The sequence below is a fragment of the Acinonyx jubatus genome, chromosome D4 (assembly GCF_027475565.1).
Source record: "Acinonyx jubatus isolate Ajub_Pintada_27869175 chromosome D4, VMU_Ajub_asm_v1.0, whole genome shotgun sequence".
In the NCBI taxonomy this organism is placed as follows: domain Eukaryota; kingdom Metazoa; phylum Chordata; class Mammalia; order Carnivora; family Felidae; genus Acinonyx; species Acinonyx jubatus.
In genome coordinates, this window is record NC_069391.1 from 68,240,608 (window position 1) to 68,262,921 (window position 22,314).

At 37.9% G+C, this 22,314-nt stretch overlaps 1 pseudogene; it reads left to right on the forward strand.

Annotated features, from left to right (window-relative positions):
• Positions 1 to 6,745: 6,745 nt before the first annotated feature.
• Positions 6,746 to 7,055, forward strand: LOC106978594 (ATP synthase subunit g, mitochondrial-like; annotated as a pseudogene).
• Positions 7,056 to 22,314: the final 15,259 nt, after the last annotated feature.

Genomic DNA, 22,314 nt, shown 5'->3' on the forward strand with positions numbered 1-22,314 from the left:
AATCTCATTTGGAGATTTATCCAAAGAATTATATGCTGCATATAATGCCTCCAGTCTTGAAGCATTCATTTATAAAGTTTTCTAACCATATCCTTCCCCTACTTAAGGCCCCCAGTCAATTATCTATTGCTTCAATTCCCATGTTCTGCCTTATAATGAGGGCAAGCAACTTTTGTCATATCATTAGTCATTTATATTTGCCTCACCAGTCTGTCAAAGTCACTAGGACAATTGGCAGAGTGTGGGAGGGGGACTTGGGGAAAGTGACGCAAGGAGGGAGGCAGCCAGCCCCTCCCAACCCCTGGCTGGGGACCTGGCTGCCTGCTTCCCCCTCCCTGTTCCTCTCCATTCCTCCAGGGCCAGTCCTAGAATTTTTTTTTTAAGATTTTATTTTTAAGTAATCTCTACACCCAACATGGGGCTCAAACTCACAACCCCAAGACCAAGGGTCACACACACTACCAACTGAGCCAGCCAGGATCCCCAGGTAGTCCATTTTAACTAAAAGCTTCCCAAAATTCAACCTGGAGGTAGTTAAGCGAGGACAAAAGATCCACAGTCATAATTCTGCCCCAGTCACACGTGAAATAGCATCTGAGTGCCAGGTTTCTTTCTTGTTTGTTTTTTTTAATGTAACACAGAGATTTCTGGTTACCAGACATGTATCCACAAATTACCAGCGTTATCAATTTGCTTTGATGTTTGCGGTTATTAGCCAGACCCTTTGCTGAGAACTTGACCTGCATTACTGAAGGTCAAGTAAAGGTACTTCACAGGTGAAGGTACTGAGTAGTTACTATCTCTTTTACCAATGGGAAAAGGTAGGAAGTTCCTGAGGGAAAGGTAGGAAGTTCCAATTTCTAGATGGCCCAGGACACTGAGCATTGTTTTGATTTTGATACAAGAAAAAAATTCTTGCTGTTTGCCTTCAGCTAGCTTAAGTAAGAAAGGGAGAGTCTGACTGCTTATTTCAATCAGTATGTCACTGATTTAAAGGAACCATACAGAGACCATTAGCACCAACAAAGCTCAATTCCTAGGAATTCAGGAATGACAGCAAGGCTGGCACTGTGGCCTGATGATTGATGCCACGGGGCACTAAAAGCAGATGGTTCATGTTACATTTCACACCCTGCCTGGAGAAGGCAACTCTTCTCTCAAGGCCAGGTTCCAGACTCTGGACTTGGCACTCGCTTCATTATAATGTTAAAATTAAATACAACTTCTCCAACTCATACAACCACTTTCCTGTTTTTTAAATCTTGATTTTTATTGCAAAAGCAAATGAAGTGTGCACTCACTGCGCATGCCTGCAGCTTCCTGTTTCAAACTCCTCCAGACCTCTGCCTTGGGGCTTCTCTGCATTAGGCAGGCCAGAGCTGCCAGGGAGTCAGCCAACCACAGCCCCAAACAGGGAGCGAACAACCCAGATCCTGAGGCCTCCTTGGGGCACAATCTGAGGTATGTTCTCCACAGTCTTCAAGAGGCCTGCCGTGGAACTTAGCCCCACTTGTCCCCAGCAGCTCTGGATGGGTTTCCTTCCCTTTCTTCTCATGTCCTGTCTCCCATTCGAGGCTTCCTGCAATCACCTTGCAAATAAGCTACTGGTGTGTAAATCCCTCTATGCTTCTGGGGAAACCCAACCTAAGCTAATGCCCGTGTATTAGCTCAGACTGCCATAGCAAAGTACCACAAACTGGGGGGCCTGAACTACAGAAATTTGTCTTCTCACAGTTCTGGAGTCAAGAAGTCTGAGAACAAAGTGTCGGCAGCATTGGTTTCTTCTGAAGCCTCTCTCCTTGGCTTAGAGAGGGCCATCTCCTGTGTCTTCACATGGTCATTCTTCTCTGGGTCCTTATCGCTTCTTTTTTTTTTTCTTATCTCCGATTCTTAAAGGATATGGGATTAGGGTCTGCCCAAAGGACCCCATTTAACTTAATTACCTCTTTAAAGGCCTTATCTCCAACAGTCACATTCTGAGATTACCAGGGGTTGAGGCTTCAACATATGGGGGGGGGGGGGGGGATGGTGAGATACAATTTAGTCCATAACAATCCACTATTATCAGGCCAAAAAGATGAGTAAGTGTATGAAGTTAAAATGTATGAGCTCCTCCGATCCAACTCCAAACCTCTCCAAAGGAAAAAGCTAAGAGAGGGGCACCTGGTTGCTTCGGATTCTGTGTCTCCCACTCTCTCTCTGCCCCTCCCCTGCTCAAGCTCTGTCTGTCTCTCTCTCTCTTTCAAAAATAAGTAAACATTCAAAAAAAAAAATTTTTTTAGAAAGAAAAGAAAAAAATAAGAGAGAAAACAACAATCAAAAAAACCTATTGTGTATGCCTTTCAGGCTCTTTTTCTATGTGTAGTAGAAATGATGCTACAGTGACAAACTAAAGTATAAAGCAAACACCGATTTCCTTATTTTCTTTAACTCAATTTCAATGAGAACCCATGTGCTAGAAAATGCAATCTCCATCGATCCTAGACTCTTTTTCTTGGGTCACCCAAAGAACATAGAGACCTATGAGATGCCAAGAAAACATGAACAGGCCTCACCTTCAGTCCATTGTGGTCATTTGCTTATAGCTCCAGGTCCAGCTGCTCAAAGATGAACAGCTTGCATGCTAGTCTTGGGACACTATATTCTGGGGTCCTTACGAATGGATGAAGAAGCAGTGGTTTATATATACAATGGAATGCTACTTGGCAATGAGAAAGAATGAAACCTGGCCATTTGCAGCAATGTGGATGGAACTGGAAGGTGAAATAAGTGAAATAAGTCAGTCAGAGAAAGACAGATACCATATGTTTTCACCCAATGTGGATCTTGAAATATTTAACAGGAGACCATGGGGGAGGGGAAGGCAGAAAAAAAAGTTACAGAGAGGGAGGGAGGCAAACCATAAGAGATTCTTCAATACTGAGAACAAACTGAGTGTTGATGGGGTTGGGGGAGAGGGAAAAGTGGGTGATGGGCACTGAGGAGGGCACTTGGGATGAGCACTGGGTGTTGTACAGAAACCAATTTGTCAATAAATTATATTTTTAAAAATAATTTAAAAAATAAGCCGTTAAAAAAAAAAAAAAAAGATTCCAGGGTCCTTAGTACCCAGGATCCAATCTTGCAGATGTATGAAGCCATTGCCCTCTGAGGTCCTACCATCTCCCCAGACCACAGGTCCCCACTTCCAGGAGGCAATAGGGAGAGAGTCACAATTAAAAGCATGGATGGGGATGGACCACTGGGGAGCTCAGCCCTGGCTATGCTTGAACAAGGTGTTTCACCTCCCTCATGGTTCAGTTTCCTCATTTGAAAAGTTTTAAATAGAGGGTACCTGGGTGACTCTGTCAGTTAAGGGCCTGATTTTGGCTTAGGTCCTGATCTCACAGTTCATGAGTTCAAGCCCTGAATTGGGCTCTGTGCTGACAGCTCAGAGCCTGGAGCCTGCTTCGGATTCTGTGTCTCCCTCCCCTGCTCACACTCTGTCTCTCTATCTCTCAAAAATAAATAAACACGCAAAAAAAATTTTAATAAAAATTTTTAAATAAAAACAATAGTCTCTGTTTCATGATCTATGTGCTCATTTAAACATTACAGTAAGCCTTATCATGTTTCAGATGATAAAAACAAAGTCTTTATCTAAGGTCACATAGCTAGATTAGAAGACTCTTTAATAAAGACATTTAAGACTATGGCATCCCTGGGGCACCTGGGTGGCTCAGTCGGTTAAGCATCCGACTTCAGCTCAGGTCATGATCTTGCAGTGAGTTCGAGCCCCACGTCAGGCTCTGTGCTGACAGCTCAGAGCCTGGAACCTGCTCCAGATTCTATGTCTCCCTCTCTCTCTGCCTCTCCCCTGCTTGTGCTCTGTTTCTCTCTCTCTCTCAAAAGTAAATAAACATTTAAAAAAATTTGAATAAATAAATAAATAATAAAAATTAAATTAAAAAGTTACAAATGTCAAGTCTGAAGCATAGAATATAAAGGATATTATTTAGGACAAGGAGCCATCTGCATTGAAATAATAGTTGCTTCAGAAGCTATAGACGTTCCAAATTCTCCTCTTCTGTCTATAAAGTGAGTTGAACAGAACCATATATATAGCAATTCTAGCTTGGCCTGAATAATGATTCTATGACAGAATGCCTTTGACTCTCCAAAACCTGGTTCCCCTGTTAGTACAGCATTTGAGTGCTGGTTTATGGGTGTATCATTTAAAGGAATGCTGTGAAGTGGGGTCCAGGGCTGCTCTTCACTCCTTACTGACAGGAAAGACTGTTGGCTATACACAGCAATTCCCCCGTGTCAGCCAATGGAGAACATGACCTCAATCTTCCAGGGAGCTGCCAGTTTGCAGGCTGTGCTGACCCAGCAAAATTACCTGGAATCTAGAGTAGGGCTACCAGGGTCACTGACTGTCCTATCACCTTCAACATCAGGGCAGCATGTCCTTAGAACGAAAATAAATGTTTTTTTACCTTCACACCACTGGAGTTCAGAGGAAAAGGGAAGATGCTTGTGAGGACCAAAGTGGGAGAAGGCACGGGATTAGGCAACATTCATTCCAAATAGTAAAGAGAATGGTATTAAGAGTTTGCATTTTATTAAGCACTGGTCCTGTGCTCGGCGAGTGCCTTTCTTTCATGCCTTATCTCACTCAAAGCAAGCCATCTCCGTTCTGCTTCTATATTAACAGAATCACAAAGTGTTTAAAGAAAATTGTTAATCACTGAAGGTACCTTGGCACTTGTCAGTTTTTGTTTTGTTTTTGTTTTCCATCTTTTCTCAAAGGCCTAACTGAGGTCAGCTGCAACATTCTATGGATGCCTGTGACACTGTGATAATTCTCATGCAAGGCCGACAACGAGAACAAGTAGATCAGTCCTGCAGAAAACAGACAGGCCTGCCTGGAAAACTGAGAGGTCACATGTATGAAATAGATAAATCTGTAAACTGTCAATCACCAACTTTGAAAGGTTCATATTTATGGGGTCCTAAAAATGGAGCCAACCTAATGATCCCTGTCAGTCCTTCTAAATATTCTGCTGCATTGAAAAAAGACTGAAGGGGCGCCTGGGTGGCTCAGTCGGTTGAGCGTCCGACTTCGGCTCAGGTCATGATCTCACAGTCCGTGAGTTCGAGCCCTGCATCGGGCTCTGTGCTGACAGCTTGGAGCCTGGAGCCTGCTTCCGATTCTGTGTCTCCCTCTCTCTCTGACCCTCCCCCGTTCATGCTCTGTCTCTCTCTGTCTCAAAAATAAATAAATATTAAAAAAAATTTTTAATAAAAAAAAGAAAAATAAATTAAAAAAAAAGAAAAAAGACTGAAGAAGGGAATGAGGTCTATTACACAATTCAGGTATTGGTCAGAATGTTTTGTCCTTTCCTTGGTGATGAGCTTCAGTTAACCCAGTTCTGATCTGGACGTGCTGATCTTCATCACAAATCGTAGATGACATTGGAACAATTTCACTGCCGTTAAATGCTTAGATGATGTTACAATCACTTAAGCAACTAGAATACACACATTAAAGCTTTAATTTATAATCTTTCTGCCAAAGCATTTCTGTTAGAATTTAATTTAATATTTCTCTAGACTCACACTCCAAGTCCAGTCATTATAATTAATTCCAATCTCCTTAATCAAGGATGCATGTCTTTACTTATTCTCCCTAAAAGTAATGGAGGTAATAAACAGATGAATGTCATTACAGTTCATGATTGTGGTCAGTGGCTCTCAGGTCGTCGGTCTTGGACCATTTCCCTCTGAGAGACTATTTGAAAGCTAAACAACCCTATGTTTAGCTGCTAAAACAATAATAACAAAAAGAAGACTGAAAATAAACACACATCAAGTTTATTACAGAGATAAGGATGAGACAGGCTGAATCACTGTTGGAGTCAGGAGTCCAAGGCCACTCATGCCTCATGACTGGCAGCTGTGAAGGGTTCCCTCTGCCAAGCCTACTGGCCAGTGGTCAAGAGGTCACAATCGTGGCACACTGCCTTGGAGAAGTGGCTCGCCCAGCATTAGTGGCTAAATCCAGGCAGACCGGAATAACATTTGCACATGAGATCTGATCTAGTATCTAAAAGCACACAGACAGGAAAGTAGTCAGCAAGTCCTCTTACAATTCTGCAAAAGTTGGGTGTTTGGGGGGCAGTTTATTGTCCCAAAAGAGAACAAAGGAGAAGATAATTACTTCCTAGACATCAAACTCCTTGAGAATAAAGATATAATGGAATATTGGCATATAATAAAAGATCAATAAATGTATGTTGGAACTGAAATCAACTTACATGTCCCATCATTGAACGTGTATAACCACCTGACAAAGTAAGTACTCTTGTCCCCATTTTACTATGAAGAAACTGAGAAAGAAAAGTTTGGTAACATGTTAAGAAGGAATAAAGCCAGGACTCAAACTCAGGTCTTTCTGGCCACAAAATTAATGTTCTTTCCATTACATCATGCTGCTGCACACCACCTGCTTTGCTAATTTAAGAAGAACCCTCCTGTATCTATTCTAATTATAAAAATTTACAAGACTGTTCTATAAATGTAAAACCCCTTCCATTCCATTGTCTTATCCCCTACAGATGATCGCATTCTTTTATTAAATGAAGAGGTGATTCCTCATTAACATCACTTCTTTGTCTCTTCCCCATCCTCCCTTCCTTCACTATAGTCACACAGAGAGAAGTAACCCTCCGGTTCCAGGTGACAAATTTGCCATCCTGGAACCATGATCCAATTTGTCCATTACCTCATGGAGAAGCCTCCATCCCTGGGAAAAGCTGCTGTGACTCTCTTGAAGCCTACACTGGCCATATTTTGGCACTAGACTAGGGTTACGCTGGTTCCTCCAATTTCTACTGAGATCCTATGAATATTTAGACCTGTAAAAAATAGTCACTAGTGCTCAAACTGGCAGCTTCAAACAGTTCACAGTTAAGGAAGCTGTGCTGACTGGTTTGGTGGCCTCTGAGGTATGGCTGTGGTTTTATGTTGGCAAGATCATAGGCATTCTTGGCATCATTGGCTATAATGTTTGAAGCCCAATCATGAACATCTGATTATACATGATTTATTATTTGAGTGTTCTTGAACCGGGTGTGACCAGACCACTATTTGAATAAAATAAAATAATGGTTCAAAATCAATGTTTTCTTGGGTGCCTGAGTGGCTCAGTAGGTTGAGTATCCAACTTTGGCTTGGGTCATGATCTCACAGTTCATGAGTTTGAGCCCCATATTGGGCTTGCTGCTGTCAGCACAGAGCCCACTTCAGATTCTCTGTCCCCCTCTCTTTCTGCCCCTAACCCCTCTCAAAAATAAACTTTTTTAAAAAAATCTATGCTTTTTCTATCAAACATTACAATGGGGGTCACAATTTCTTTTGATATTAACTTGGGTTGTCCTTTCCTATGATACATTAATATAGCTCTAAATGCACGTCTTTGTTTAGCTTGAAATTGGAAAGGATATATGCAAATATATCAACCTAATACATGAATAAATAAAGATAACATTTTAGTTTGAAGGTTTAAAATATACGATATTTAAGCTTTATTTCCAGAAAAATTGAGGCAAAAGACTTGAGAAAACTAGAACTTGCCATAGCGGGAGAAATAGTAAGACTATGTGCTAAAGTGATATAGTTAAATCATGTCAGTAGTCATAAAAAATAAAATTTGGACTGTTTCTCTTTGCTAAAATCAGTGAAAGATCCTTTGGATAACAGTTATGTCTACAATTATTGAGGTACTTCTTATCTACTTGAATAGAGCTTTCTCAAGAGAGACTAGCAGGGTGGTGTTCTAAGTATGTATCTTTGTAACATCTCTAACAGTAGGACTGAGTGAATGAAAGCCAAGACCTACATTTAAGTCTGTTTGATATGTGTTATATTATTAATCTGTCCAGTTTTATGATTTTTAGAACTTATCTTTGAAAAATAAAATATCCTATAGATATTTACACAGGGTTATAATTTAATACCATCTATGAGTCTAAATAGTATCTTATGTCTTGAAATAGATAAAAGTGATTGGTATAAAAAAAAAAAAAGAGGTGACCCTTCTCTGTTTCCCTTTGTGGCCCTCATTCTCATCCATTCTCCAGGGCCTTACTCCATCAATAATTCCCCCAAACCTGATGACATTCCATTACATATTCATTCTTTCTTAGGTGACTGCTTCCTGCCAATGAAATAAATGTTGTGAGGTGCTTCTCATCTTAAAATACATCACATATGCCCCACCTCCACTCACCAGGCTACTCCTTGAACTACATTCCTGTTCCTCCCTCCTTCTCTTCACTATCGAGTTTCTTTCTCACAGCCTGCATGTCTAACAGCCTTTTCTCACTTTCCATCCCCCTCAGCCTTTCTGCAGCAAGCCACTATCAACAACTCCTATTGCTTCATATGACCTTCTCCCTTGATGTTTTACAATGTTGTTCACTCTCACATCCACCTCTCATTCTCTGGTTCTCTTTCTCCTTCTGACCCCAAATGTAAGGACTCGCTTTGGTTATGCCCACTGCTTACTTCTCTCTACCCTCTCTCCTTTGGGAATTTTACTAATCTTTTCTACCAATCTTCAGTCCTGACTTGCACCAGTCCACATTTCCAACTGCCTGGTGGACATTCCCATCTGAGTGTCCTACTGACATCCCAAACTCAGTATGCTCAAAATGTAATCATCTTTCCTTTTCATCCATATCCATTTACTATATTGTAATTACTATCCTCTCGATCATTGTGGGGAAAAAAGTCACAAGTTAAATTTGCAAAGGTCCAATGCTACAGAAACCAAATATTAATCATGGGAGGTGTAATATCTAATAGCACTTATTTTGTTTAAATTTTTTTTTCAAAATTAATTCATTTTTTCTAAAGTAATGCACACAGTAAAAAGAATCCAAAAATACAAAATAGTATATTATATACAGCAAAAGGTAGTTTGTCCTCCCATCCCTGATCACTACACCTACAGTTCCCTTTCTCAGAAGCTACAAGTGTTATCAGTTTGCTATATATCTATCCAGAAATATCCTATCCATTTGCAAGCATATATAAATACATGTTGTATGTTCTGATTCTGATTTCAGCTCAGGTCATGATCTCGCAGCCATGAGATCAAGCCCCACATTGGGCTCTGCATTGAGCTTGGAGTCTGCTTAAAATTCTCTCTCTCTCTCTCTCTCTCTCTCTCTCTCTCTCTCTCTCTCTCTCCCTTTACCCCTCTCCCCTGCTCACACACTCTCTCTCAAAAGAATAAATAAATAAAATAAATAAATAATAAAATAAATAAAATGTTAAAGCCCTTCATTTCCTTTCATTTTCATAATCATGCAGAATGTGTATACAGCATTTAGCACTGTACTCAACAAATGGGATCTAATTTTTATGGGCCTTCAACTCATCATTTGATTGTCCTGTGGGGGGGGGGGGCGGTTAAAAAATAGAGCAAGAGTAACAAGAGCATTGATTTGCTGAGCCAGATGGGGACCTAGCCACTTTACAAGGTCCCAGGCAATGTCAGCACAGCACCCAGCGGAAGTAGGAAGGCTGGAATTGTCACACTACCCTTATAATGCTGAAAATCCAGTTTGAATTATCTTCTCACTGAAGTGACTACATTATGGACACCATGTAATTTTAAATACATGCTGCTGCTAGGCCACGTGTCCCCCCATTATAAGCTCCTGCAATTGTGTCTTTTGGCTCCAAGTATAAGACTTTTAAGTTATTATTAAATTTATCTTACTGGTTTCTGTCACCTCAAGCTGTCAAAATCATCTCTGAGTTCCGATTTTGTCTTCCAATCTTCCAATATTGAAAAATGCCTCCCATATTTGAGAAAATTGTCCTCTCTACTAACCAAGTCACTGATTTTAAAGATATATATATACAGAACAAGAGTAGACCATGGGGAGAATCCTCTGACACACCACTAAAAACTACAATCTTATTAATCCATTTGGCTGCAATCAATCAATAAGAAATGGATCCCTTTAATTGTTTTTAACTCTAGACCATACCATTCTATGGGAGAACATGACAAATGCTGTGCTGAGTGCTATGTATGCTAAATGCATATTCCTGTTTTCTCCAGTAATCTGTAACATTCCATTCATTCACAGCACTGAGCTAGAATAAACAGCCAAATCCCTGAGCTCAGGGAATTTACGTTCTGCAGTAGAAATAGTCAGTGAACAATAGAGTTCACAATTAATTATCAAATAATAATTATAATACCAAAATACTAGTAATCAAATTATATGATGTCTAAGATTTCCATCAAAATAATCAGAGGAGAGACAGTATATAGTTCAATAAGACTGAAATTGAGTTCTTTGTTAAAATTGGGTGATAGAAATGCAGGGATTTAGGGGAGCCTGGGTGGCTCAGTCGATTGAGCATCCAACTTCAGCTTAGGTCATGATCTCACGATTCGTGAGTTCAAGCCCCATGTGCGGCTTTGTGCTGACAGCGTGGAGCCTGCTTTGGATTTTTCTGTCTCCCTCTCTCTCTGCCGCTCACTCTTCATGCTCTCTCTCTCAAAAATAAACATTAAAAAAAAGAAATGCAGGGATTTATTATACTATTCTCTCAACATTTTTCTAAGTTTGAAATTTTCCATTAAGACATTTAAATTATAATTATGATAAATACTGTGAGAAAGTATGAAATATTAAGAAAATTTATAGCAATGAATACCTAACCTAATCTGATGAGGCATCAAAAGTTCCTCTGAGAAAGTGACTTTTAAGTTTAAAACTGAAAAATAAGTAGAAATTATCTAACTTGAATGAGAGAGGAGAAAGCCTTCTAAACAAAGGGAACAGCATGTGAAAACATACTAATGTAGAAAGGAACAGAGAATTTTCAAGGAATTGAAAGAAGTCTTAAGTGGCTGCAGTTTACAGGGTAAAAGAGATTTGCTTGGTTTAAAATGAAATAGTCAAGGGCCGCCTGGGTGGCTTAGTCAGTTGAGCATTGGTCTCTTGATTTTGGTTCAGATCATGATCTCACGGTTCCTGGGTTCAAGCCCTGTATCAGGTTCTGATTTGGCAGTGTGGAGCCTGCTTAGGACTCTCTCTCCCTCTCTCTGCCCCTCCCCAGCTTGCTCACTCACTCTCTCTAAATAAATAAATAAATAAATAAATAAATAAATAAAGTTAAATAAATAAATAAACTAAAATAGACAAGTAGACAGAGGCCAGGCCACAAAGACCATTACAAGATTTTTTTTAATCCTAAGAACAATGGAAATTTATTGAAAAGTTCTAGACCAAGGACTATATCATGACTCTATTGACACTTTTAGAAGATCAATGTATGTGTATATATGTTACTACTTATCTAATAGATGAACCTAGAAATCTTATCTGTATACACACACACACACATGCATATATACATATATGTGTCAGTATACATATTATTGTGAAGCTAAATATATATAATACATATTTATTTTTTAAGGGAAGGATAAATTTTAAAAAATGGTTAACTACATGGAGAGGGAGAGAACAGGGTGATAGAGGAAACAAGTTTAGAAACTAATACTTTTTATTTATTTATTTATTTATTTTTAATTTTTTTAATGTTTATTTATTTTTGAGACAGAGAGAGACAGAGCATGAATGGGGGAGGGTCAGAGAGAGAGGGAGACACAGAATCCAAAGCAGGCTCCAGGCTCTGAGCTGTCAGCACAGAGCCCAACGCGGGGCTTGAACTCATGGACCGTGAGATCGTGACCTGAGCCGAAGTTGGACGCTTAACCAACTGAGCCACCCAGGTGCCCCGAAACTAAGACTTTTTAAATACAACTCATTTTATTAATTTAAACTAAATATTGTGTAAATGTATTTCATAACTATAAAGTAAAATTAATTTAAAAAAACAATCTCTAGGACGCCTGGGTGGCTCAGTCGGTTAAGTTTTTGGCTCTGGATTTCCATTCAGGTCATGATCTCATGGTTCATGAGATTGAGCCCCACATTGGGCTGTGTGCTGAGAGCATGGAGCCTGCTTGGATTCTCTCTCTCTCTTCCTCTCTCTCTCTCTCTCTGCCTCTCCCCCACTGGTGCTCTGTCTCTCAAAATAAACATTAAAAAAAAAAAAAAAACAGGGGCACCTGGGTGACTCAAGTGGTCAAGCATTCAACTTCGACTCAGGTCATGATGTCGCAGTTAGTAAGTTCGAAACCCGTGTTGGGCTCTGTGCTGACAGCTTGGAGCCTGCTTTGGATTCTTTGTCTTCCTCACTCTCTCTCACCCTCCCCCATTCACACTCTGTCTCTCTGTCTGTCTCTCTCTCTCTCTCAATCTCTAAAAATTGAAAGTAAAATAGGGGCACCTGGGTAGCTCAGTCGGTTGTGCGTCCGACTTCGGCTCAGGTCATGATCTCACAGTCTGTGAGTTAGAGCCCCACATCGGGCTCTGTGCTGATAACTCAGAGCCTGGAGCCTGCTTCCGATTCTGTGTCTCCCTCTCTCTCTGCCCCTTCCCTGCTCAAGCTCTGTCTCTCTCTGTCTCAAAAATAAATAAAAACATTAAGAAAAAGAAATTTTTTTAATAAAAAAAAAGAAAGCAAAGTAAAATAAATTCATCTGTGTGCTAAGTTTGGGGCATGACCACACAGAAAAGAATGTTTTCAAGTGCTTTTAAACATTACTTTGAGGGGCGCCTGGGTGGCGCAGTCGGTTAAGCATCCGACTTCAGCCAGGTCACGATCTCGTGGTCCGTGAGTTCGAGCCCCGCGTCAGGCTCTGGGCTGATGGCTCAGAGCCTGGAGCCTGTTTCCGATTCTGTGTCTCCCTCTCTTTCTGCCCCTCCCCCGTTCATGCTCTGTCTCTCTGTCCCAAAAATAAATAAACGTTGAAAAAAAAAAAATTTAAACATTACTTTGACTGTATATCATTAGTGTAATATACCCTAAGAAAAACAGAATTAAAATTAAAAGTCTTAAACTGTTTTCAGTAATCATTTCATTAGTGATAGTTTTGGTATTGTTACATTGATACTAATGTGTGTATGTTGTGGAATAAAGTAACTGAATTATTATGTTGGTGTGGTGCCAATGGGAACTGAGATTTTTTGGCATGGGAGAAAATATATACGAAAGTAAACCACATGAGATTAATTAAAAGCCTGTGTCCTAAATTTAAATTGGAAACATCAGCATAATCTCACAATGTATTTTATATTACAAAAAAAGATATTAAATGTTCTTGCTCTTGAATTTGAAAATACCTGTAAAAATAATAATCCCTATAGCAGAGTATCCCTGATGCCCAGATTATAGTCTCTAAATACCATTTTCCACTACAAGAAGCAAGGGCTTCTGGTAATAATGGTTATCCATGTCTAGAGCAATAAATGTACAAGACAAGCCTGGAATATCTTGTTTTCAAAGACTAACAGAGTCATATTAAAAGGGCTCAAGAACCATCGTGAAACGAAGGGTTTTGGTCAAAGATGGAACAATTTGAGTTTCAATAAGAATAACTACCATAGATTTAAATTACATTGCACATTTCAAATCCATAAGTTTATAATGATAACAAAAAATAATTTAAAAGTGAAAATAACCCACTGGCTACTGAAAGATGCTAGGAAGCTCATTATTTTGAAACTGATAGAAAAATAAAAGGGAAAAATCAATCATTTATCCTGTCTTTCCTATAAAATTTGTATCTCAGGTAACTAAATAGTTAATGAGCAAAATAAGTTCCTCTTACAGAAATCTCTGGCTAACAAATAAAGAGGAATTATAAAATTAATGTATCATTTTTGCAACTCCTAATTAATTAATGGATCTATGCAATTATCATTAAATACAGACATATTCTATAGGACACTCTACATAATAAATAACCTGGTTCATTCAATAAACAAACTGCAAAAAAATTGGGAAGGAGGGGATCCAGTCATATAGATTAAAGAAGAACAAAGGGACATACTGATCATTTGTTAAGTATGGCTCTTCTTTGGATCCTGATTTGAATACATTTTTTAAAATGAGACAATGAGAAAAATTTAACTACTAGCTGGATATCTTATTATATTGTTTTTAAATGTATTAATGGCATTCTGATTATGTTTTTCAAAACAGAAATATTTACAGATGAAATGATGTGATATCTGGGATTTGTTTCACAATAATCAGATGGGTAAGTAGGGAAGGTAAAGGTGAAAGAAAACTGTTCTGAGTTGATAACTGTTGAAACTGGATAATGGGATCATAGGGGTTGATTATACCATTCTCTCCACTTTTATGTGTTTGAAATTTTCCATAATAAAGAGTTTTTTCAAAGGCAGTTTAGCTGTTTTGTGGAGAATAGATTTGAGAAGGACATAAAGAGATTGAGAGAAACTAGTTAGAAGACTACATATTTATGATATTCTAACTAAGAGGAAATTCATGATGGCCTGAGTTAAAGAGATATGAGTCTTGAAACTGAAACTGACAAGTGCCCAACAAGATGATTTCTTTAAGACCCATATTCAAACTCATTATGGTGAAATTTTATAACACCAATGAAAAGAGGAAAAAAAATATTTCACTTACAAAGGAGGAAGAATCAGAATGAAGTCAGACCTCTCATTAGCAATCTGGATGCTAGAAATAGACTTCTTTAGATTTTTACTCTAAAATTATATATCCAACAAAATTAGCATTCAATATAAGGGGAAATAAGAACTATTTTCACATATTCAGGAACTTAGAAAGTTAACATCAGATTATTTCAGAATGAATTATAGATTTCATCTAACAAAATGAAAAATACAAAGATGTATATGTGAAACAATGGTGACCAAAAGAAAAAAAAAGTAAAATATTAAAAAGTATAAACTTACTGATTTATTATTAATTGCTTCTTAAATGACAATCTGGAACCAAAAATCTTAAGTGAATTCAATATCAGACCTAGCCAAAAGGGCAGGAAAAGCAAGATAGAGCTTGCTAAGACTATTATCTTATTAAAGGAGAAATGTAGATAATTATTAATCCTGGATTTCAAGAAAAAAATACTTCAGTATGTATGTTAAAGAATTAAGAGTAACTAACCATTATAAGAATAGAAATAGAATGTTCAATCTTCAAGTCACTAAAAAAAAATAAATAAATAAACAAAGAAAACACATTAACTTAATAAGAGACAAAAAAGAAAAAAAGCAGCGGGAGCTATCGGGGTGGCTCAGTCAGTTGAGCACCTGACTCTTGATTTCTTGATATTGGCTCAGGTCATGATCTTGCAGTTCTTGGAATCGAGCCCCACATTGGGCTCTGTGATGAGTGCGGAACCTGCTTGGGATTCCTCTCTCCCTCTCTTTGCCCCTTCCCTACTTGTTCTCTCTCTCTCTCTCTCTCTCTCTCAATAAATAGACATTTTTAAGAAGTGATTATTAAAAAAGAGAGAGAGGAAAAGAAACAATGAGATAACGTTAAATAAGCAGAAAATATAAACGATGACAGAGGAAACTCTAAATCAATTAGTAATAACAATAATATGAATGGGCTAGATTACCTTAATAAAATTCAAGGAATTTTAGGGTGAGTTAAAAAAAATCAATCCAGCTATACTCTACTCACAGGAGACACACCTAAAATAAAATCATATAAAAAGACAAAAAGGAATGGAAATGACAACTGACTATAGCATGTGATCTTAAACTAATCTGTCACCAGAGAAAACATTATTTTTCTTTGCTAAATAACATTAGTGGAAACACTGGCAAGACTTCAATAAAATCTGTAGATTAGAGAATAATTTTATCTCAATACTAATTTCCTAATTTTGATACTTTTTGCTTTTGTTTTTAAGAAATAAATATAGAATGGTTTAGGAATAAAAGGGCATCATGTCAGTTAAGTTGTGGAACTTAACTCTTTCAAATTTCAGGGGGGAAAAAAGTGTTTATCTTTATCCCACACATACAATGATTAAGCAATGGTAAAATGCTAACAGTTGAGGATGCTGGGTAAAGAGTATACAGTTGACTCTTGAACAACTCAGGGGTTAGGGTCACTGACCACCCCTGTGTAGTTGAAAATCCATGTATAACTTTTGACTCCCCAAAGACTTAACTACTAATAGCCTGTGTTGACCAGACCTCACCAATAACATAAGCAGTTGATTAACACATTATATGTGTTTTGTACATTATACGTGTTATATACTGTATTCTTATAATAAAGTAAGCTATAGAAAAGAAAATAATATTAAGAAAATCATAGAGAAGAGAAAATACATTTACAGTAGTGTACTGTATATATATATTTTTAAAAGTCACATGTAAGTGGGCCAATGCAGTTCAAACCCATTATTGTTCAAGGGACAACTGTATGGGAATTTTCTGCACTATTTTTACAACTTATCTGTAAGTCCAAAAATATTTCAAAATAAATGTTTTCAAGGGATTAGAGAATAAAATACTATCAAAGAGAAAGCAGATATAGCACTATTAATGTCAGACAAAATAAAATGCAAAGCAAGAAGCATTAAGCATAACAAAAAGAGCCATAGCATAATAATTTGAAAATACTATCTACCAAGAAATGATGTCATCAATCTTTTTGTACTTAATGATATAAGCGCCTTTAAAAAATTCAAAATTAAAAATTAAATTCAAAATTTAATTCAAAATTCAAAATTAATTCAAAATTAAAAATTAAAAAATAATTTTGAAATAAACAACAATGAAAAAACTAAATGAAATATTCAGAACATTATTGAACACTATATCTCATACAGAATATGGCCAAAACAATACTCAACATGTAGTTATAAGAAAATTAAAAAGCCTAAAAATAAGTGAATTTGGCATATAATTTTAAAAGCTAGGAAACAGGGGCACTTCGGTGGCTCAGTTGGTTAAGTGTCTGATTTTGGCTCAGATCATGATCTCACAGTTCATAAGTGGAGTCCTACACTGGGCTCTCTGATGTCAACACAGAACCCACTTTGGATCCTCTGTCCCCTCTCTTTCCCCTCCCCCACTCATGCTCTTTCTCTCTCTCTCTCTCTCTCTTTCTCAAAAATAAATAAACATTTAAAGAAAAAAAAGTACAAAACAAATAAGATGAGGGGCGCACCTGGGTGGCTCAGTCAGTTGAGGATCAAATTCTTGATTTTGGCTCAGGTAATGATCTCACAGTCCTGAGGTGGAGCCTGGTGTTGGCTCCAGAGTGGAGCCTGCTTGAGACTCTCTCTCTCTCCCTCTCTCTCTGCCCCTCCTCTGCTCACACATGCGTACTCTCTCTCTCTCAAAATAAATAAGCATTAAAAAAAAAATAGAACAAATCTAAACTACAAAAGATAACTAAATAAATATAAATGTAGAACTTCTAGAAGTGGAAAATAAAAAAACATAGAGCAGATCAATAAAATAAAAGCAAAACTCTGTCTTTTAAAGAAAAATAATTAAATAGACAACTTTTAAGAGGTTTAAGAAAAGGATAAAACAGAAAAACAAGAGAAAAACAGGGAGAAGTAGGATTAATATTAATGCTGTGATTATGATTATAAGATTAAATACAAGAAATGTGAAAATCTAGATGAAACGGATCTTCTTCTCTTTGGAAAATATAAACTATCAAAATTAATTTAAAAAGAGGTTGAAAATCCAGGGGCACCTGCGTGTCTCAGTCGGTTGAGCAATGGACTTGGGCTCAGGTCATGATTGCAGCTTGTGAGTTCAAGCCCCATGTCAGGTTCTGTGTTGACAATTCAGAGCCTGGAGCCTACTTCACATTCTGTGTCTCCCTCTCTCTCTGCCCCTCCCCCACTTGTGCGCTCGCTCTCTCTCTGTCTCTCAAAAATAAATAAATGTTAAAAAAAATTTTTTTTCCACGTTTATTTATTTTTGGGACAGAGAGAGACAGAGCATGAACGGGGGAGGGGCAGAGAGAGAGGGAGACACAGAATCGGAAACAGGCTCCAGGCTCTGAGCCATCAGCCCAGAGCCCGACACGGGGCTCGAACTCACGGACCGCGAGATCGTGACCTGGCTGAAGTCGGACGCTTAACCGACTGCGCCACCCAGGCGCCCCAAAAATTTTTAAAAATAAATAAAAATAAAAATCCAAATAACCCAAAATCTTAGAGAACTTGACGAGGTAATTAAAGTGTTACCAGTTTTAAAAGTCCTAAACAGGTTCATAATTTAGGCTGTTTCCAGTTTTTACTTATCACAAATAAAGGTGCTATGAACAGTTATCTACAATTCTTAGTATTCACATATGCTTTCATTTCTCTTGATTGAAATTTGGGACATCTTTTTCAAGTTGCTACTTGTTTGTCTTAACAGGTAATACTTATATATAAACTCCTAAATCTTAGCTTGTCAGGTATAGAAACCACCAGTGAAAACAATTTCAGAAACACTGCAGAACCTATACAGACTTTCAAAAACCTTAGTTTTTAAAGGAGAAAACGGATAATCTAAAAAGAAGAATTGACTAAGAACAGATTAAAATTCATTATAAACTTAATACAATGAGATTTAATACATACTGATTTTAAGTTACATAATAGACAATAAAATCTGTTAGTTAGTCCACGAGATTAAAAATCAGTGATTTTGATTTTTGATTCTGATTTTTATAATCAGTAGTGTCATTGTGTTCTTTCTGAAGCATTCCTTTACCTATCTGCACTAACTCTAGTAAAAAAATCAAAACAAAATATGTCAAAAACAAAACCCAGAGCTGAAAATTATATATTCAGTAAGTAATGTTTTTCTTTCTTTTTCCTTTTTTTAATTTTTTAACATTTATTCATTTTTGAGGGAGGGAGAGAGAGAGACAGATCAAGAGCAGGGGAGGGGCAGAGAAAGAGGGAGACACAGAATCCGAAGCGGGCTCCAGGCTGTGAGCTGTACGCACAGAGTCACACGTGGGGCTGGAAATCAGGCGAGACCATGACTTGAGCCAAAATCAGACGCTCAACTGACTGAGCCACCCAGGTGCCCCATGTTTTTCTCAAGTGAGTATGTCTTGCTCACAGACACACAGGGAGAACACCATGTGAAGATGGAGGTAGATATGGGAGTGACACTTCCATAAACCAAGGAATGTCTGGGTTTCTTCCAGAAGCTGGAAGAGGCAAGAGGCAAGGAAGCATCCTCCTCCAGAGGTTTTGAAAAGATCACAGCCCAGCAAACACCTTGATTTCAGAACTCTAGTTTCCAGAACTGTGTGAGAACAAATTTGTATTGTTTTAAACCAAAATAATGATAATAATAATAATAATAATAATAATGTCCTGCTCAATGCAAGAACAATACTAGCTCACTGTGGAAAATTAGATAAAACTGCACAAAGACAATAAATGTTAAAATAGCTGTAATCAGTGAAATCAACAAAAATGGCAGAGTAAGGACCTTGAAAATTCTCTCCTCCGTAAAAGCAGTGAAAACACCAGCAAAAAAGAGCCAGAATCAACTTTTTCATAACTCTGGAAAGCAATCAAATGCTTGTAGCCATCCACAGAGCATTTATTCCAGAAAAATGGCTTGATCTTGGTAAGAACAGCAAGTTTTGGGGCATTTTCACTTGCCCTGTTCCCATCCCCCTTTCTCTATCTCCACAGTAAACCTCGAAAATCAATGTCCCACATTCACAGTGAAAACCAACAGTCTGGCAGCCACTTGAAGTAAAAGAGAGGTTAAAACTCCAAAGCCCTACTCACAGATATCTGTCTCACCAGACAGTTCCCTGGAAATCGCCACTCAGAAGGCTGTCTTTGTTTGACCTAACTCAGAAGTCATCCGGTGCTAACAACCTTTCCCTATGGGCATTTATCAAAAAAATCAGAAACAATTTTTAAATTAAAAAAAAATTTTTTTGGCTGCCTGAGGTGGTAGATAACAGTTACGTTAAGAGAAACCAGACACAAAAGGCCACATATTATATGACTCCATTTATATGAAATACCATAATAGGTGAATCCATAAAGATAGCAAGGAGACAAACTAATTGCCAGGGCCTGGGGAGAAGAGAAAATGAGGAGTAACTGATTCTTGATTATAGGACTTCTTTTTGGGGTGATGAAAATTTTCTAGAATTAGTGATGATGGTCATGCAACTCTGTGAACATATAAAAACCACTGAATTGTACACTCTATGCAGGTAAATTTTATGGTACATGATTTCCATCTCAATTTAAAATAGCAAGTTAAAAATTTATATGTACCCATGATTCCAATCTTTTTAACTTATATAAAAGGGAATTCACAAAAATAGTACTCATAATCACACAACCCAGATATAATCACTATTAATATTTAGGTTAAATTTTTTTTTTTTTTTTAGAGAGAGAGAGAGAGAGAAAGAGCACAAGTGCACAATGGGGGAGGGACATAGGGAGAGAGAGAATCTTAAGCAGACTCCACACTCAGCGCGAAGCCAAATGTGGGGCTTGATCCCCATGACTGTGAGATCATGACCTGAGCTGAAATCAAGTCAGATGCTTAACCAACTAAGCCACCCAGGCACGCCTAGGTCTAACTATTTCTAATCTTTCTCTACTATATCACTGCTATTACTCATTGGTTAAGAACACTCACTCTGGATGCTCCGCCTGAGTCAGAATCTTACCACTTACTAACCATCCAATCATAAGCAAGCTGCTTAATCTCTCTGGATCTATTTCCTCCTCTACAAAATGGGAATAATAATATCTACTTCAAATGGTTGTTGTGACAATTGAGTTTAAAAATACAGAGCACGTAAAAAAATGCCTGGCACATAAAAACTGTTCAATATATGCTAGCTATCATTATTACTAAAAATAAAGCTGTGTGAATATCCTTAAGTATATATATCTTATTATTTGTCCAATTATATGTTTTTATTAATTCCACAAAGTGAAAACACTATTTTAAAATGTATGCAAATGAAACAAAATGTTATTTTAAGTTTGCCTGAATAGTTTTCTATTGCTGGAAATCAATATACTACAGAGTATTCACAAGTTTGGAAACATGAGGAAAAAATCAAAATAAAGAAGAAAAATGACCCTGGAAAATACAATCGAGGAAGAAAAAAAAGCTCTTAAAGTTATAATCATATCCTCAGGAAGATTTAAGAAAACACTGGGTCCATAAAACAAAAGGATACTGTGAGAAGAAAACAATTTGTGAATAAGAAATCGCTTTTGATCAGATTGACAAAGACTTTTTTTAATGTTTATTTATTTTTGAGAGAGAAACAGAGGGAGAGAGAGCACAAGCTGGGGAGGGGCAGAGAGAGAGAGGGAAACACAGAATCCAAAGCAGGTTCCAGGCAAAAGACTTTTTTAAAATTTATTTATTTATTTAAACAATCTTTTTAATGTTTATTTATTTTTGAGAGACAGAGAGAGAGCATGAGTGGTTAGAGGGGCAGAGAGAGAGGGAGAGAGAGAATCTGAAGCAGGCTCCAGGCTCCGAGCTGTCAGCACAGACCTGGACACCGGGCTTGAACCCACGAACCACGAGATCATGACCTGAGCTGAAGTCAGACACAACTGAGCCACCCAGGTGCCCCTAGTTATTTATATTTGAGAGAGAAAGAGAAAGAGAGCACAAGCTAGGGAGAGACAGGGACACAGAGGGAGTCACACCAGGCTCCGAGCTGTCAGCAAGGAGCCCAAGGCAGGGATCAAACCCACGAACTGTGAGATCAAGACCTGACCCAAAGTCAGATGCTTAACTGACTGAGCCACCCAGGCACCCTGGCAAAGGACTTTTTTTAATATAAGTATTTGAGAGGCTGAGAAGCCACAAACTCTTAAACACTCCAGGCAGGAATACTAACTGGAAAAACTTTTTTTTTTTTTAAGTTAATAATAGCTACCACTGAGTCATTACCATGTGTTGTTAGGCACTGTACTAAATGCTTTAAGATAATATATTTGGGGGGCACCTGAGTGGCTCAGTCAGTTCAGCGTCCAACTTCGGCTCTGATCATGATCTCAGGGTTTGTGGGTTTGAGCCCCATATCGGGCTCTGCGCTGACAGCTCAGGGCCTGGAGCCTGCTTCAGATTCTGTGTCTCCCTCTCCCTCTGACCTTCCCCCACTTGCACTCTGTCTCTCAAAAGTGAATAAACATTAAAAAAAAATTTTAATAATATATTTTCACATTATCTCCATTTAATGAATGAGGAAACTGAGACTCAAAAAGGTTAAGTAACATGCCCAAGGACACAAAGCTAGTAAAACAAACAAACAAAAAACAAAGCTAGAATGCAATTTGGCAACAAATATCAGAAGTCTTTAAAATTTATTTTTTTGAGCCAGCAATTATCCCTAGAG